Source organism: Lissotriton helveticus, chromosome 1_1 (assembly GCF_964261635.1).
Source record: "Lissotriton helveticus chromosome 1_1, aLisHel1.1, whole genome shotgun sequence".
NCBI classification, from domain to species: domain Eukaryota; kingdom Metazoa; phylum Chordata; class Amphibia; order Caudata; family Salamandridae; genus Lissotriton; species Lissotriton helveticus.
In genome coordinates this window covers 103,316,598-103,333,316 of record NC_136057.1, presented here as the reverse complement: position 1 = coordinate 103,333,316, position 16,719 = coordinate 103,316,598, and the positions used below count along the sequence as shown (strand labels likewise).

Sequence of the window (16,719 nt, the reverse complement as noted above, 5' to 3'; positions counted from 1 at the left end):
GACCATAGTTAGCGTGGAGTGGGTGTCGTGTATTTCTATAGGTTCTGAATCGATCCCCCTATTCCTGACCATATTCTGGTTAACCTACCTAGCTAGTTAACTAACAGTCAGCCCATGAGGCAAGAAATCCCCCATGATGCAGATACCGTTATCTGACGCAGTCACACTACGGCACAGGAACGTGTTATCTGATTAGGTCATAACGCTTGAGATCTAATTAGACAAGCGACATTCCTCCAGCCCCTGATAAGGCATACGACGTTCTCATAACAAATCAAACCTATGACAACCTGGATAATCCGTGCGGCCATTGTTTTGATTTCACAGAGAACTTTAGTAAAGAATGTGCTAACGAGCAAGTCGTATGACATCTTTATTGACGTACCTATGTCCATCCTTACGTCAATCCCGGCACCTTTAAGGTATAAATATTGCCGACCTTGCCCTATGCAAACACACGCGTGGTGACAAGACGGAGCAGCCACCCTTGCCGAAGCCGAGAGTAGAAGCAGACCCCGCTGGCAGCAGCCCCGCCTTCCTGACGCGCTGAGAGACGCGCTGCTATCTCAAGCCGAGAGACCCAGCACCGGCGCTTCCGGGCAGCCCTCGCAGGCAGCCTGGAATATCGAGAGCAGAGAAAGAGATACCATTCCTCATTCATCCTAAATTCCAGGTACAGAACTGAATAACCCCTCCTAGAGAATTCTTTAGTTATTCACTTGGCAAAAACAAACTTAACTTAAACTGTAACTTTCTATTCCCGCCCACGTATTAGACTTAGGTCAGGTACACGGGGTAGGCGTATTTAGAAACACCAGTTGAGTACGTTTAGTCAAATGTATATGTGTATGTAAATATATTTTAATCATTTTAAACATCATATGGCTCAGAAACCATATCAATGTTTTTACAGTATTATTTTATACTATTGCTTTTAATGTATGCACTTTACTTAACTATAAGTATCGCAATAATATCGATCCATTTCTCTTGTACGAGAAAAGAGACTGATCAATAAATAACATCTTTTATTGAACACGCCCGTCTCTTCCTTTTCTCTACACTCTGATGAGACTAAGAATGCACGTACTGACTGAGTAAAATAATTGCCTTGTGCTCACACGACTCTTGAGATTGACTCTTGATTAGGGGAGAGCAAAGTTGTCATGTTCTATGGTTGTCAGAAACTAAATCCCTTCTTGTCTAATCAGGGGAGTTAATCCTTCCTTGAACATTCGAGAAAGTTTCTAGCGAACTCTGAGCTTAGCTGGCAAACCCAAAAATTAAGTCTAGTATCGACAGTAGTAGACCTAGTTAACGTCTGGCCTAGGCCTTTACTGCTGTAGGTACTATTCCAATGCGCAGAGCCTATTGGGAAAATAGGAGCTACACTACATAGTCACTGCATACGCGGCTACTAGTTCTCCTGTATTTGTTCTCATACATGAACCATCCACATAAAGTGTCATGTCTGGATCTGGTAATGGAATATCTGTCAGATCTTGTCTTGGTTTTGTCGTAATGTTGACTACTTCCACACAGTCGTGTGTGGCAGGATTTGAATTAACTGACGGTAACAGTGTAGCAGGATTTAGAACGTTGCAGCGTCTGATTTCTATGTGTGGCTGGAACAGTGTCAATTCATAACCTGTTAAACGTGCAATTGTCAAGTGCTGAGTCTGTGTTCGGTTTAAAAGAACTTCCACGGAGTGTGGAACTTGTACTGTCAGGGAGTGTCCTAACACTATGGAATCACTTTGTCTGATAGCTAGTGCTGTGGCTGCAACTGACTTGAGGCACGCAGGCAGAGCCTGGGCTACAGGATCTAATGTGCTAGAAAAATAAGCACAGGGCTTGTATTGTCCTGCTTGATCTTGTGTAAGAACAGATAATGCTGTACCTTCGCGTTCTGTGACGAAAAGTGTAAAAGGCTTACTGTAGTTCGGTGTAGCTAGAACTGGAGCTTGGCATAAAGCTTTCTTTAACTCATTGAAACTAAGTGTATGTTCAGATGTCCAAGGGAGGACAGTCGATACGGCTGCCTCCTGTGTCGTTAACTGTATCAGTGGTTTAGCTAGAAATGCATACTGAGGAATCCATTGTCTGCAATAAGAAGTAAGGCCGATAAAAGCACGTACCTCCTTCTGGGTCTTGGGCTGAGGAAGACTCGCTATTAACTGGATACGGTCTGGTGTCAACTGCCTACCCCTCTTGGACAGTAAGTGGCCTAAATAGATCACTTGCTGGACACAGAATTGAAGCTTAGAAGGGGACACCTTGTGCCCCATCTCGGCAAGGAAATACAAGACTGTAAGGGATGCTCGCTCGCAAGCACGTTCAGAACGGGCTGTGATCAGTAGATCATCGACATACTGGAGCAGGGCAGTGTCAGTTGGCATGTGAATATTGTCTAGTTGTCTCTTAAGTGCTTGACTGTAAATACTTGGACTTTCTGTGAAACCTTGAGGAGCGCGTGTGAACATATAGCTCCTTCCATTTAAACAAAAACCGAAAAGAAACTGGCTGTCTGGATGAATGGGGACACTGAAAAATGCGTTCTTGAGGTCTATGACTGTGAAAAATGAAGCTTCTGAATCAATGGCTGTCAATAGGGAAGAAATATCTGGGACAACTGGGTACTGGGGAATAATACATTTATTGAGTTCTCGTAGGTCAATCCCTAATCGATATACTGGGGGTGCATTCGGATCAGTACGTTTCATGACAGGAATGATCGGAGAATTACATACATTGGAGTCAGTTTCTACAACTACTCCTTGAGCGATGAGCTCGTCAATAATTTTGGATAAGGCTGCTACAGCCTCAGGTGGCAATCTGTACTGTCTGATTCGTGGTAACACTACACCTGGCTTGAGAGTCACACGATGGGGTGTGATTTGCATATAACCAACATCAGTTGGACCTTGCGCCCATAGATGCTGCGGAACATTAGACAATCTCGGATCAAAATCTCGTAATACATAGTGACCCTTGAAGTCACGTAGGAACAATCGTATTCCCTCTGGGGAACAGCAAATAACTGCACCTAATTCTTTCAGTGTTTTAATGCCCAACACATTTTCTGGACAGGACTTAGTAAGTAACAGATCAGTAGTGCGGGACAATGGACCTACTTCTAGAGTAACTGGCTTTGATATTTCATTTACAATAGGTTTTCCTGAAAATCCAAGGGAAACATTTCTTGAGCCTGAGAGTGGAGCCCCTGGAACTTCGGCGTGACTGATGGTGGTCCTACTTGCCCCTGTATCAATCAAAAACTTTCTGTCTTTCCCTAGTACTTGACTATGAACATAGGGACCCTCTTGATCTACAGGTATCTCGATGAGAGGCAAGCCGACCTCCCTCTCTAGGCTGTTTCATGAATATGGCTGATACTCTGGATACTCGGACTGTGCATACTGGTACATCTGCTGTGTAACATGCTGTGTTGCAGCAATAGGCTGCGGTGCTGTAACTGTCTGTTGTGCATTCTGTGGTTGAGGAGTCTGTGTAACTTGTTCTTGTCTAGGCGGACGTGGTCTTTCTTTAGTCTTACCGGTAGCTATGTTGTGTTTCAGAACTGCACACTCGTTTATAAAATGACCTGGCTGTTTACAATAATTGCAGTTCCCTTTAACGGGAGCTGCAGGGTGACTGGCTTGATTCGGACCCCTCTTCTGACTGTCTTGAGGAACAGATTGTGCAACTAGTACTTTCATTTTCGTGTCTTTCATACGTTTTCTCTCGTGTTCTTGCTCTTCTCTGATTCTATTCTGGTGATATTGAAGCATCTGTAACATCTGGGAAGGGGTACTAGCTTGCCAGGTACTTTCGACTTTCAAAACTCGATTCTTAACTTGTGGACTTGAATTCTCGACTAATTTAGTAACAAAAAGATGAGGGTATGACTCGCTACTTGTCTTGAGGCCACTGTTTATACTAAAACATTTCTCGAATCTAGAATAAAAATCACTAGTGTCTTCGTCTTGTTTCTGTTTACAGGCTGAGATTGCATCCCAGTCTTCTTTTCTAGTTGTCAATAATCTAGGCAAAACTTGTATTAACAATTCTGGTAATTCTTTACATTTATCTCCTAGACCGGTACCTGGTACTCGTGCCTTGTCTTCAGCTTCTAGGACTGTCCAATCGATCTTTTTCTCTCCCACCTCCCAATCTTTTTCCTTGAGTTTCTCATATACCCCTGCGGGCAATAGGACTTTTAGCATTTTAATAACGTCTGGATACGTATATTCTCCCATACGGAGCATGTCTTTTAATTCTCGGTGGAACCCTGCTGGATCTTTGTCATGACAGGGAATTAACTTTTTCATCTCTAAGAGTTCCATCTTTGTAATCGGAGTGTAAACAAACACTCGTTGCATTTCACCATCTGTTGTCCTAACTGGGTGTACTTCTCGTAACGGATTCTGTCTGTCTATGTAAAACGGTTTACTTTCTGGAGGTGAGACATGAACAAAATGCGGGTTCAAAAACATACTATATTTGTGGCGCTATTCTAGAATGACACTAATTAAATCGGTACCTAAACCTTTCCATCTATACTGGAGTAACTCGTTCAGGACATCGTGTAACGGACCTGGATCAGAATGTTGACCCTCATACAAAGTAATGAGGTGCTGGATCATATACATACCCACCAGTCGTTGCTCGGCTGGGGGCAATTTCAGAAACATTTGTGCCACTATTTCGTCTGGAAAAGTGGTAGAATCAGTAATCCATCGGATTGCTGATCGAGCTAGTTCTTGTTCATGCATAGTGCTTAACTCACTATAACCGATTCGTGACTTCAGAATGTGATCGGTAGCTTGAAATACTTGTTCTAGAGAACCTTGTTCTGGGGCTGGATGGTGGAAAGTTGGCTTGTGTTCTAGGCGTAAATGGCGATCTGGAAATCTAGATTTTCCTACATACGCTATTCTGGCGGAATTCTCGTCCTCTACCTCTTCCGCAGAGTCATTTTCTTTTTCGCTTACTTGTGCTGCCTTACGTTGATCGTGTAACCTTATTATTTCCTTACGGATTTTCTTGTACATACTCTCTATACTACTGATAGTCTTGTGTTTACCCTCGGCTATATTATCACTCCACCTTGTCAGGATTTTCATTTCGGCCTGATCTTTAGTCGGGGAATCTTGTTCTCTTATTAGACAATTAATCAAGAACTTTAATAACATGAGCTGGATCTCAACTTTCCTTTGAGACATGACGTCACTAATACTTTCTGGATCATCCCCTGTACGGATGAAACGATATATTCTGTCTAGATCTTCTTTCATATCTGGTAGGGTGACTAGATACTCGGTCACCTTTCTTACGCGTAATGAATATAAAACCATATTATCCTCGCCTGGGACTGGGTCATAGCCACATTCGGTAAGGGCTTTTCTTATTTCTGCAACAGACTGATGTCTGGGCGTACGCTGTGACGCTTGTGCATGTAATTCGACTAACGTTAAACGCTTGTGTGGCGGCGGGGTTCCAGGAGGACCTCCCCCTGCGGCCCCTAAACTAGAGTCTTCAACTGATGCTCTTCGTGCTGGCAAAGTGGGAAATTGAAATGCAGGCTGGACTTGTATGGCGGGCTGGACCGGGGGTACCGTAGCAGGTACTCCGGTGTCTGGAGGAGCGGGAATTGCCTGATTTACAGGGACCGGCGGAACAGGATTTGCATATTCCGGGACTGTGTCGTCCAAATAGGACGAAATGAAAATATCAGCTGCGGTCGGTTTGTGACGTAGCTTGGTCGGAACTAGTGGTGGCGGAAAATTACTGGATGCCTCCGGGGTCGCTTTTGGCAAGCCCTCGGCAAGAAGAGGATACATACCCTTAATAAGGGCATGCCTCTGTCTGTCTGACTGTTCTGTTTTAACTCGTTCACCTATCTCGATTAGTTCCCTTTCTTGGGCTCGTTCTAAGGATTCTCTACTTAGTTCTGACTTTCTGATTTCTTTTTCGGTTCTTTTATGAGATTCTTTGCGCCATAGCTCGATGGCATCTTTCTGTGACTGTCTGGCTTTCTTTTTCCATAATGCTTCTTCTACTCGCATGATGCACTCGGCATCCCATGTGCCTGATACAGGCCATCTATACTTTTCTTCTAACTCTTTGGTATACTCTACCCATAAATCTAGATATAATATGGCACTTATGCCATGCTTTTGATACATAAAATGACCTGGACTGTCCCTAGGCGGGACAGGAACTGCTGCTTCTAGCAGACCTTTTCTGGTTTTTAACTGACGTAATTTCGAGAATAAGGGCATGACTGAACTGTAATCTAGACACAATACAATACACAATGAACACGATAATTACTTCACATTCATACCACGACATTAAAATACATGAAGAATATTTAAAATAACAGTTCGAACAGAATACTACCTGGAATACTGGAAACAGAATACATGAATTTCTCGAGAACAGAATGGACTAGAACAGAAACTAGATGCACTGCTGAAACAGTACGAAACTTACCGGTCTCATAAAGAGACACGTCAGGACCCGCATCCACCGAAGTGGACACTTCGTTTGTGGGTCTGTGTACCACCAACCCACGGACCAGAGTCAATTAGATTGACCCTGTCTAGATACTACCCCAGCAATGGTACTCACCGGGCAGCAAGAACGGAAGGCCTCGGACTGGACTGGACTGCTTCGACTCCAGTTACGGGTGGGCCTCCGGATACCTCGGACCTTGGACTCTCGGCTTGGGCTCTGGTCGGGACTCGCCGCGTTCCTCCACCGCCTCGTCTGGATGCTGGACCGCCACCTCCATCTCCTCCGTGGGCCTGAGGGATACTTGAAGCAGAAATATCTGCACGTGGCCGGTATGGTTCCGTCACGGCTGCAGAGGGTCAGGGGGCCGGCGTGGCTTCACCGGCGCGTGGGGAAAGGGCAAGTCCCTGTTCGGGCGCCATTATGTGGTATATAAATATATAATACCGGATCTAGGTTTGACTAGGCATAGCAATAACAGATAGCTCAATAAATAAGAGTCAAGATTCGAGGTAGTAGGAGTTTGCAGGTTTAATACAGCATAAGGACAGGAACAGGACAACCTGCACAGGAATAGGATGGCAGCGCTTGACAGGGGGGCCCCGACAGCTGCCGGGCAGGATCTGGGATGAGCGCGCTAACATTTAATAACAATACACGAACATATATACTAAAACAGTTGCATTACAATACATACGATAGGCGGAGCAGTGGGTGTGGTCAATAGCAGTCGCGAAAGATAAGGGTGAAAATGGGTGTAACAGGGGCGTATACATAGACATGTGATGCCAACGTAACAGAATATGTCATAAATGGGGCGGAAACATGGAGGGGGCTACCTAAGGAGCCGGGACCTCTAACCTAATGGTGCGCGCAAACTGACAATGACGTGTTACTAGGAGAAGCTGGGGGCTATGAACTCTGTACTAGGAGCAGAGACTGGAGTCTGGAGAGTCAGGGCGACATGTACCTAAACAGTATCTAGTATCTGATGTTTAGAGAACATGTTGATAGAATCCAAAAGTTATCGGGGTAAAGGCTAACAGACTCTAAGACTGGAGCATGCATTATTCTACATGTAGTGCGTGATGAAGAATATTAAATGACCATTAAATGCAGTATTTCTCTTACATGGAGACGTAAAGGCTAGACAATGACGGAAACTATTGATGCGATTCAGTAGCTTAGGAATGCAGAGAAGGAGGGCTGGACTGATAACTAGAATCATAACATACTCTTGGCAGACTCAGAGGCAGAGCCAGGCTGAGCCGGGCACTGCGAGGCAGGAAGTAAGTGAAGGGTCGAGGATACAGGTGGGGGCTGTATCGCTCCTCAGCGAGGCTCAGGAGACAGGAGCTGAATCTAGTGTCCGGGCCCTTTTGAGGCCTAGAAACGGGGACTTTACAATGAAATAACGTGCACACTGAGAAACGTGGCAACGTAACTTTACATAGGCCTGATACTCGTAGCTTTCACGAGAACTGGAAACTGGCATACTAGAGATGGACACAACTGTAATTGCATCTTTAATCGAACATGGGGAATACATATGCATATTAATCATGCACAGATAACATATGATGGAGGACGCGTAGGGACACAGAACATGGCAAAATTTACTTTTCCACAGCTGAGTGACCCAGACTCTGTCCCCTCTGCTTTCAGGTACTTTTCGACTCGAGTCCACCCTTGGACTCCACCGGACACTTCTCTTTCACCCCGCCTGCAGCCCTTTCAGCTTCAGGCACCAAGAGCCTGCGTGACGAAACCCGACTCAACTTCGACCCTGTGCACCCGCTTCCTGTGGGTGAGGTAACTTTGCTCCACCGGTGTTCCCACACTGGTACACATCTCTAGGGTCTGTGTCTTAAGTTTTGTTCCTCTAGGTTCAGCGGAAGTGTCCTTAAACTTTAACTTTGTAACTTTTACGCACCATTGGTTAACATTGGTGCATGCGTGCGCTTTCCGCACTGCTCCCGAATCCCGTGGGCCTCTCCCGACTTCAGCACTGCTTGTCCTGACTGCTCCCAGCGATTCCCTAGGCCCTAGGCCTAACCACTGTTCGATTGGTATCTCTTATACCACTTGTTTAGTATATGGTTTGAGTGGCCACCCGCCCTCATCCATAATTGTGCAACTTGTATGTTTAAACTGTGCTTTTGATTTAACGCTTGTGCCCCTTTATTCATAAAGAATACTGGGGATTGTTTTTAGTAATAAACACATATATTTTTATAATATATACTTGTGTGGTGTCCTTTCATTTGATATTACAGGATTGTATGTGGTAAAACAGCTCGCTTAACACGACCTCTTAAGTTAAGCCTTTAGGCTGCTTAGTCCATGCTACCCCTAGGATAGCTTGTCTAACAAGGTTGACTTACAACCTGACACCATAAGGGATTGTTTGGTCTGATAATAGGTGGTTCCAGAATTGGAAACATCACCTATCAGGCCAACTTCTCACATTGTTCGATAGTTGTTTTTCAAATGTATTTTCCAAATTGTCGAAGTCAAATCAGCAAATGTTAAAACTGTACATTTCTGGTTAATTGACCGCTCGTGGAGAGCGGCGGCATCCACACAGTCATCGAGTTGGTATTTTTCAGAAATCAGTCTACAGTGAAGCATTGTTACTTGTTATTTGCTGTTCCCCAGGGTTCATGCTCTAGCAGTTTGGGCATACCTTTGTTCTCTTTATAGCATCACTTCGTTGCGGCGCATCAGTGAGTTACAGGCACCGTGCGGTCGCCCCTCACATGCTTCTTCCTGGAGGAATTATTCCTCAGAACTACATCGCCTCTCCTTCCCAAGGTGGTGACCTCTTTCCATCTGAGGCGATCTGTCACCCTTCCCACCTTCTACCCCCAAAGGAGGCGAGATTACATCAGTTCGAGCCCAAAAAGGACGTCTATTTTTATACTGACCCTAGGTGTGGACTGTAGAGGCTGCAAGAAGGGCACCTCTGCCCAGAAGAGAACCTTATCTCATTGCATCATCTTGTGCATCACAGAGGAACTGACTGAGGGAATCTGCGCTCAGTCCCCCAGAGCAGAGTCCTCTGCATCAGCACTTGTCAGGGGTGTTCATGTGGCTGAGATTTACTGTGCAGTGACATGGGCTTCCCTCCTCCACACCTTCACTAAGCGTTACTGCATGGATTCAGAGGGATGGGCAGTTCAGACGTTCAGTGCTTCAGGTTCTTTAACAGCATTATTTTCCACCGTAATGACTCTTGGTGCGATTCCAGAATCATGGAAGTCTTCCACAACTGTGATAATTCACAAGAAAGGGGGGGGGGAGATGACCCCTCCAACTATCGGCTAATTTCCCAATTAGGCAACATCAGGAAAATCTTTGGGAAAATCTTACAGTCACGACTTGAGACCTGGACAGAGGAGGACAATATTGCCTCTAACCCTCAGGCTGGATCCTGAAAAGGCCAAAGTAGAATGGACCCGGCTCTGAGGTTGTACATGATCTGTATGAAGTTTGTGTCCCTGGAAACTCCCCGCTCTACTTGGTCTTAAGAGACCTAGAAACAGCATTCGATTCTGTTGCCGCTCCGTCCTTCTGAGTCTTATGGAGGAAGGAGGTTCCCAAGCAACTATTTGAGTATCCGAAAGGATCTGCCGCGGCAATCATTCCAGAGTAAGATTTGGTGTAAAAGAAGAATGCACAGAGAAGTTTGAAATAACCATTGGCGTTGGGCAGGGTTGCGTACTTGCCCCAGCTTTATTTAACATTCACATCAGTGGAACAGATTCTCTCTGGAATCTTCGTCTTGATGTTCCGATATTGGAAAAGGAAAATATTCCGATCCCGCTGGTTGCAGATGATGCAGTAATATTAGCGCGTACTGAAAAATCAATGCATCAAATTTTGGAAGGCTTCGAGCTATTCTGTAAGGTACAGAAGTTAATATTCAATAAAGAGAAAAATATATGATAATTATTCCTAAATCAAAGGTATTGTTGACATTCAGGATTTTTGGTAAACCAACTAAGCGACGTAAAACATGACTACCTCTGCATACGAATGGATGACCATTTATATTGGAAAGCTCATATGGCGAAGGCGGAAACAAACTTGACGCCACTATTCAACATTTTGCTAACCCAAGCAGCAAGAGACCAATAAAACTAGCACTGATGCATTCAAGACAAGTGCACGTGTGGCCTGCCCTTATGGTGCTGAACTGTGGGATTTTACGAAAGTTCAGGCTCTTCTTAAACTGGGAAACATATTCTTGTAACATGTACTAAACCTGGGTCCCTGAACCCCAATGACAGTATTAAGAGCTGAGCTGGGGTTCACCGGAGGATCTCACCCCGTAAGATAATGGATGCGAGTGTGGTCAAATCTATCCTTTGCATCATATAGTATGGTTCCGCAGGAACTGCGACGATGCAGGATTACAATAATTTACTCCGGTTCAAGCACGCTGAGAACATTCTAACATACACTAGTTGAGTAGAGAAATAGAACTGAGGAATAAGGCAACACTAGAATTGGTTAAAAAGAAATATTGTGCATTCATGTGGAGCTAGCAAGAAGCAAGGAAAGGCATCCTTCCGACTAATTACCAGAAAGTAAAATGTGAACCGCGCCTGGAGCAGTTCATGGACTTTCTGTTCCCTGCTGAGAAAATGGCTTTATATATCATGTTCAGATTAGGAACTCTTGAGGTGTGGACCTTAACTAAATCATGGGTATAGCCCCTGGAGGCGGACCGGACACGTGTCCCCGTACATAAGGGGGCCAGAGTCATTTATGCATTTTAAGCTGCTGAGTTATATGTCGCATAAAATCCGAATGTACTACCTATGTCCACTTTTTCTAACACGTACTCTGAGATGCTGCAGTGCAGTACTTTTCTTATGTTATAGAACTGATCGTATGGAGATTTGCCAGGCAGTTGCTTCGTATATGCAGACCTGCCATAGACAGCAGCGAAGGAAGTGGGTTCAAACCATAAATCAACTGTAGTGATGGTTTTGACATTTTCCGTTTATCTCTGGGGGCTGTGCTCGTCCTTTGACATATTTGATCTCATAAACTGGGGCGTAGCTCGACTCCAACATGAAAGGCACTGGAGAACCTTATGGACTGGACAGAGCATCGAGAGGTATTGTTGCACATTTCTACTTGTACCTGCACTTTATAAAATGCTCGCTTAGGTGTTGGCCGTCTATTGGCCCATATCTGAGGGTTTAATTTCCACCCGGCTGTCAGCAAAACTAAAACTATTTGGACAATCCTCATTTTTTTAACACACTAGGTAACGTCTGCGCAGCAGGCTTGTGCTCTTCTTTTATTTCTGATGTTTATAAGACAGCGGTCAGGCTTGCTAGGGGTTTACTTGCTCTGAGTAGGCAACAAGCATACGGAGATGCCGGTATCTGCACCTATGTACGTGCTTGTTAGCTGGTACGCTTTGTAAGATCTAATGACCGCTCTATCTAATTGATTGGTTTTAAAAGTGATGTACGTCCACCATTTGCACTAGCATTTTACGTCAGATCATGGATTATGCGCAAAGTGTAGTATTTGTATGAACTGTGCTTAAGTCGTTTTAAATCAACACGAATTGTGATTGTTTTATTATCTGCTGTAAATAACGCTGACAATAAACCTTTGCTATCAAGTACCACACCTGCAGGAATTCTCAGTGGGTTGTGCGAAGCTAGATTTAACATGGTTGTCTGTGGAAGTGTGTCCCTCCAGAAATCAGAGTAGATCATACGGTGGGGGTCAAGAAAGGTTTATTTAAGTATCACAGATGCAGAGACCCTTTCCATCATCAAGCTAAGACCAACGGACAAATGTCTCTATTCTAGCTCACGGCCTAGCAACTATCCCCACATTCCAGAATATCATGACACAGGACATCACACCTTCTCCCCCCTTACAAATAGGGAGGAGTCACTTTAGTCTGGTGCTCAATTACATGTGCAGATGTGTCTGGTGGTGCCTGATAACTGAAAGGCACACATTTGTTTACATACAATTTCAAATATGTCTGATTTATTATTCCTATTATCGCGCTTTCAACCTTGAGAAGGCCCATCCTAGACCAGTGCGTGGACAAAACACATGCTGACAAATCGAGGACAAAGGGATTGGGACATGGTCTAGGGACACTAACAACAACTCCCACATCAAACCTCACGTTTAACTGATGAAGCGCAAAGAGCGATAAAGCGATATACTGAGAAAAAATAACCTTGAAAATTGCTGCAAGCTAAAGTAAATTTTTAAAAACTAATAAAAGTACTACATATCCACAGCTGTGAGACCTGGAAGCCGATTATTTCTCAATATAGCCCTAGTTTATGATTACCTTACAGTGCTCACCTTATCATCCGCGCTAGAAGAGATGGGAGCCTGGGGTGTCTGGTCACGGAAGCTCATTTACATACAAAGGGGGTGACAACCTGTTCACAACGCACAGCACAGCTTGTACACAGAAAAGGTTAAAGTCTTGTGTCTCTTTTTTTCATTTTCTTTAATATATCCTGCACCTCGCTCTCTTCTTCTCATTTCATTCATCATAAATTACTCAAATTCACTATTGCTTTATCAGCACGGCACAAGTCGGGGGTAGCCACAGTTTAAAGGGGTCCCCCCACTATTATCTAGAAACTTGACTCAGTTCCATCTAGATCCTTAGCCTGCGACTGTTTGTGTGAGTGGCGCAAGAGAGGAACAGAGAACTTGACAAAATTAGCCCTTCTTTTGCTTAATACACAGTAAATGTGAACCACTTTGGGGCTTAGGGGCTGGAAAAAGAATAGCATCAGGAAACAAACGCAAATTAAAAGCACATTTTATTTATTTGCTGAAAATTGTTTAAAAATGTAATTTCAAAGTTTCACATATCTGTTTAAAAATATTTACACTTTCCGTCATTTCCGAGTTTAGTTACAAACTAATAGTGGGAAAAACACATGATGTATAAAAACTGAAACCAAAAACATATTTTTACATTATTTTATGTTTCTTGTTTTGTGTTTTTAACCTCTTCCATGCTCATGACAAGGTCAGCTCGTCATGCAGTACACTGGAGCTGTGCTTATGACGAGCTGACCTTGTCATGAACAATGGAGTTTCTTCCTGTTCAGCACCCAGCGGGAATTGCCTTAGCATTGAAGGTGTTAAAACTGGCCGTCAACCTTTCACGTGAAAATTAGTATAAGGGCCTGACATCACTTCTTGTGATGTCACTACATGTGACGTCACTGTGATTTGCATATGATAATGGGCTCCTTTACTATTTTCCTTACTTGTGCGCTGTTTATTGGCATGACATGGGTCTATAGGTATTAAAAATAAACATATAAATTCACAGGTGTTCAGACCATTTCTCTGGTGATGTGACACATTGACATGTATTTGGCTGCTTCTTCTATTTTTAGGTGAGTACATATAACGTGCCGTTCCCCCTCCTTCCATTTCTCTCTATTTCTCGCCCCTTTCTTTGTCTCTCTCGCTCTCTTTATCTCTCACCCTCTCTATCTCCCACACACTCCTGTTAGCGTTAGCTTCATGAATGTCACTGCCACTTCTGGCATTCATACGACAAATCCTTTAGAAGATTTGAGGACAAGGGACAATCAAGTGTGGAAGACGAGTTGCTGGGAGTGCAACTGTTTGTCCTGGCACATATATGCTTTTGATGTGAGATTTCGCCATTTCACCACATTCTTCAAACAGAGTGTACTGCTTACAATGGCTCAATTCTGGTAAAAAGTAGAGTTTGGCAAGTCACAAACTGAATAGGGAGAGCCATGTCGGAGAGGAGCCACGGGTCACACTTAGTTATAAGGTCCGAGGCATGAGCTGATCCATCAACCGATAACAGAGTGTAAAAGATGCAGCAAACATTACTTAAAAACACTTATATGCTCTTTTATATCTAAAAACAGGTTATTTCTTGAACACCTGTGCTTCACTTTAATTCATCACATATACTGCTGCGGCATTTGTTAATAGTAATATCTACATTTTACCAATGAAGTTTCCCATCTCCAGAGCCCTGACAACGTGTTCACTCTGGGTGTGTTTGGTTTATAGGTTTTATCACTAATCCGACAAGTTAGCTGAAAATATCGTTGCTAGTCCCAATATTGTTCAGTGTTGCTTTAAAAGGAAGTGTGATCAGGTGCGATTGAATGTTTTTTTTGTATCTCTTCTTCACCAAATAAAAATCAACAATTTTTCTTTTCTTTTAGTCCACATTGTGCTAGCCTCCCACTGTGTATCCTGGTACATCATGCTGCTTTGCTATGTGTACGGAAGTGAACAATCACTGGAAAGAAACACTTTTATAACTCTGCAAATACTGTTATCTGTTTTCCTTCTTTACTGCTAGTCCGGTCTTCTATCATTTGGCATTTCAATGTCCCACATAATTTGAATGTAATTTTTTTCCGTAATTCATTCCTCTCACAATAACTGCACTGTTCTGCTATTGTCTTTGTCCTCAGATGGGTCAATATTATTTTTGATGTTCTTAAGTTCTTTCCAGAGTCTCTGTGTTCGCTGATGTGTTTGGAGGTTTGATAAGTGACTAAAGCTCTTCCTACATTCACTGCCGTTGAATAGTTTTTCCCAAGTTTTCCCAAGTGTGTGTTTGCTGATGACTTTGAAGGTGTGATAACTGACTAAAGCACTTTTCACATTCACAGCACTTGAATGGTTTTTCTCCTGTGTGTGTTCGCTGATGAATCCTTATTGCTGAAGAGTCGCGAAAACTACTGTCACATTCACTACAATGTTAGGGTTTTTCCCGTGTGTGTTCGCTGATGATTTTGTAGCACTAATAATTGACTAAAGCTCTTTAGACATCAATTGCACTTGAATGGTTTTTCTCCTGCGTGAGTTAGCTGATGATACCTCAATGCTGAAGAGCTGCGAAAACTACTGTCACATTCACTACAATGATAGGGTTTTTCCCTTGTGTGTGTTCGCTGATGATACCTTAATGCTGAAGAGCTGCGAAAACTACTGTCACATTCACTACAATGATAGGGTTTTTCCCCTGTGTGTTCGCTGATGACTTTGTAGATGTGACAATCGGCTAAAGCTCTTTGGACATTCACTGCACTTTAATGTTTCTTTTCCTGTGTGAGTTCGCTGATGATACCATAGTGCTGAAGAGCCATGAAAACTACTGTCACATTCACTACAATGATAGGGTTTCTCCCCTGTGTGTGTTTGCTGATGTGTTTGAAGGTTTAATAAGTGACTAAAACTCTTCCCACATTCACTGCAGTTGAAAGGTTTTTCCCCTGTGTGTGTTCGCTGATGTCTTTGTAGCACTGATAATTGACTAAAGCTCTTGACACATTCATTGCACTTGAATGGTTTTTCTCCTGTGTGAGTTCGCTGATGAATCCTTAATGCTGAAGAGCCGCGAAAACTACTGTCACATTCACTACAATGATAGGGTTTTTCCCCTGTGTGTGTTCTGTGGTAAATAAATAAATAATACCCTATTTTTGACTAGACTTATAGCATAACAGATAGCTCAATAAATAAGAGTCAAGATTCGAGGTAGTAGGAGTTTCTGCAGGTTTATTACAGCATAAGGACAGGATCAGGACAACCTGCATAGGAATAGGACAATAAGGCCCGGCAGCTGCCGGGGCTGGGTCTGGGATGAGCGCGCTAACATTTAATAACAAAACATTGACTTATATACATAGCGCAAACACATAGCATTACATTGCAGTGGGCGTAACAGTAGGTGGAGTAGGAGGCGTGACGCGTAGCAGTCGCGAGAGATAAGAGAAATAAGAGGTGTAACTGGGAGTTTACTTAGACATGTGATGGAAAACGTAACAGAATATGTCATGAATGGGCGGAAACATTGGAGGGGGCTACCTAAGGAGCCGGGACCTCTAACCTAATGGTGCGCGAAAACTGGCAATAACGTGTTACTAGGAGAAGCTGGGGGCTACGAACTCTGTGCTAGGAGCAGAGACTAGAGTCTGGAGGGTCGGAGCGACATGTACCTAAACCCTATCTGGTATCTACTGTTTAGGGAACATGTTGATATAAACTAGAAGTCATGAGGGGAAAAGCTAACTTGATTCTAAGACTGGACCATGCATTATTCTACATGTAGTGCGTGATGAAGAATACTAAATGACCATTAAATACAGTATTTCTCTAACGTGGAGACGAGAAGGCTAG

At 43.6% G+C, this 16,719-nt stretch overlaps 1 pseudogene; it reads right to left on the bottom strand.

The window, feature by feature from the left end:
- Positions 1-9,698: 9,698 nt before the first annotated feature.
- Positions 9,699-16,719, bottom strand: part of LOC144759100 (uncharacterized) — a 46,727-nt pseudogene continuing 39,706 nt past the window's right edge.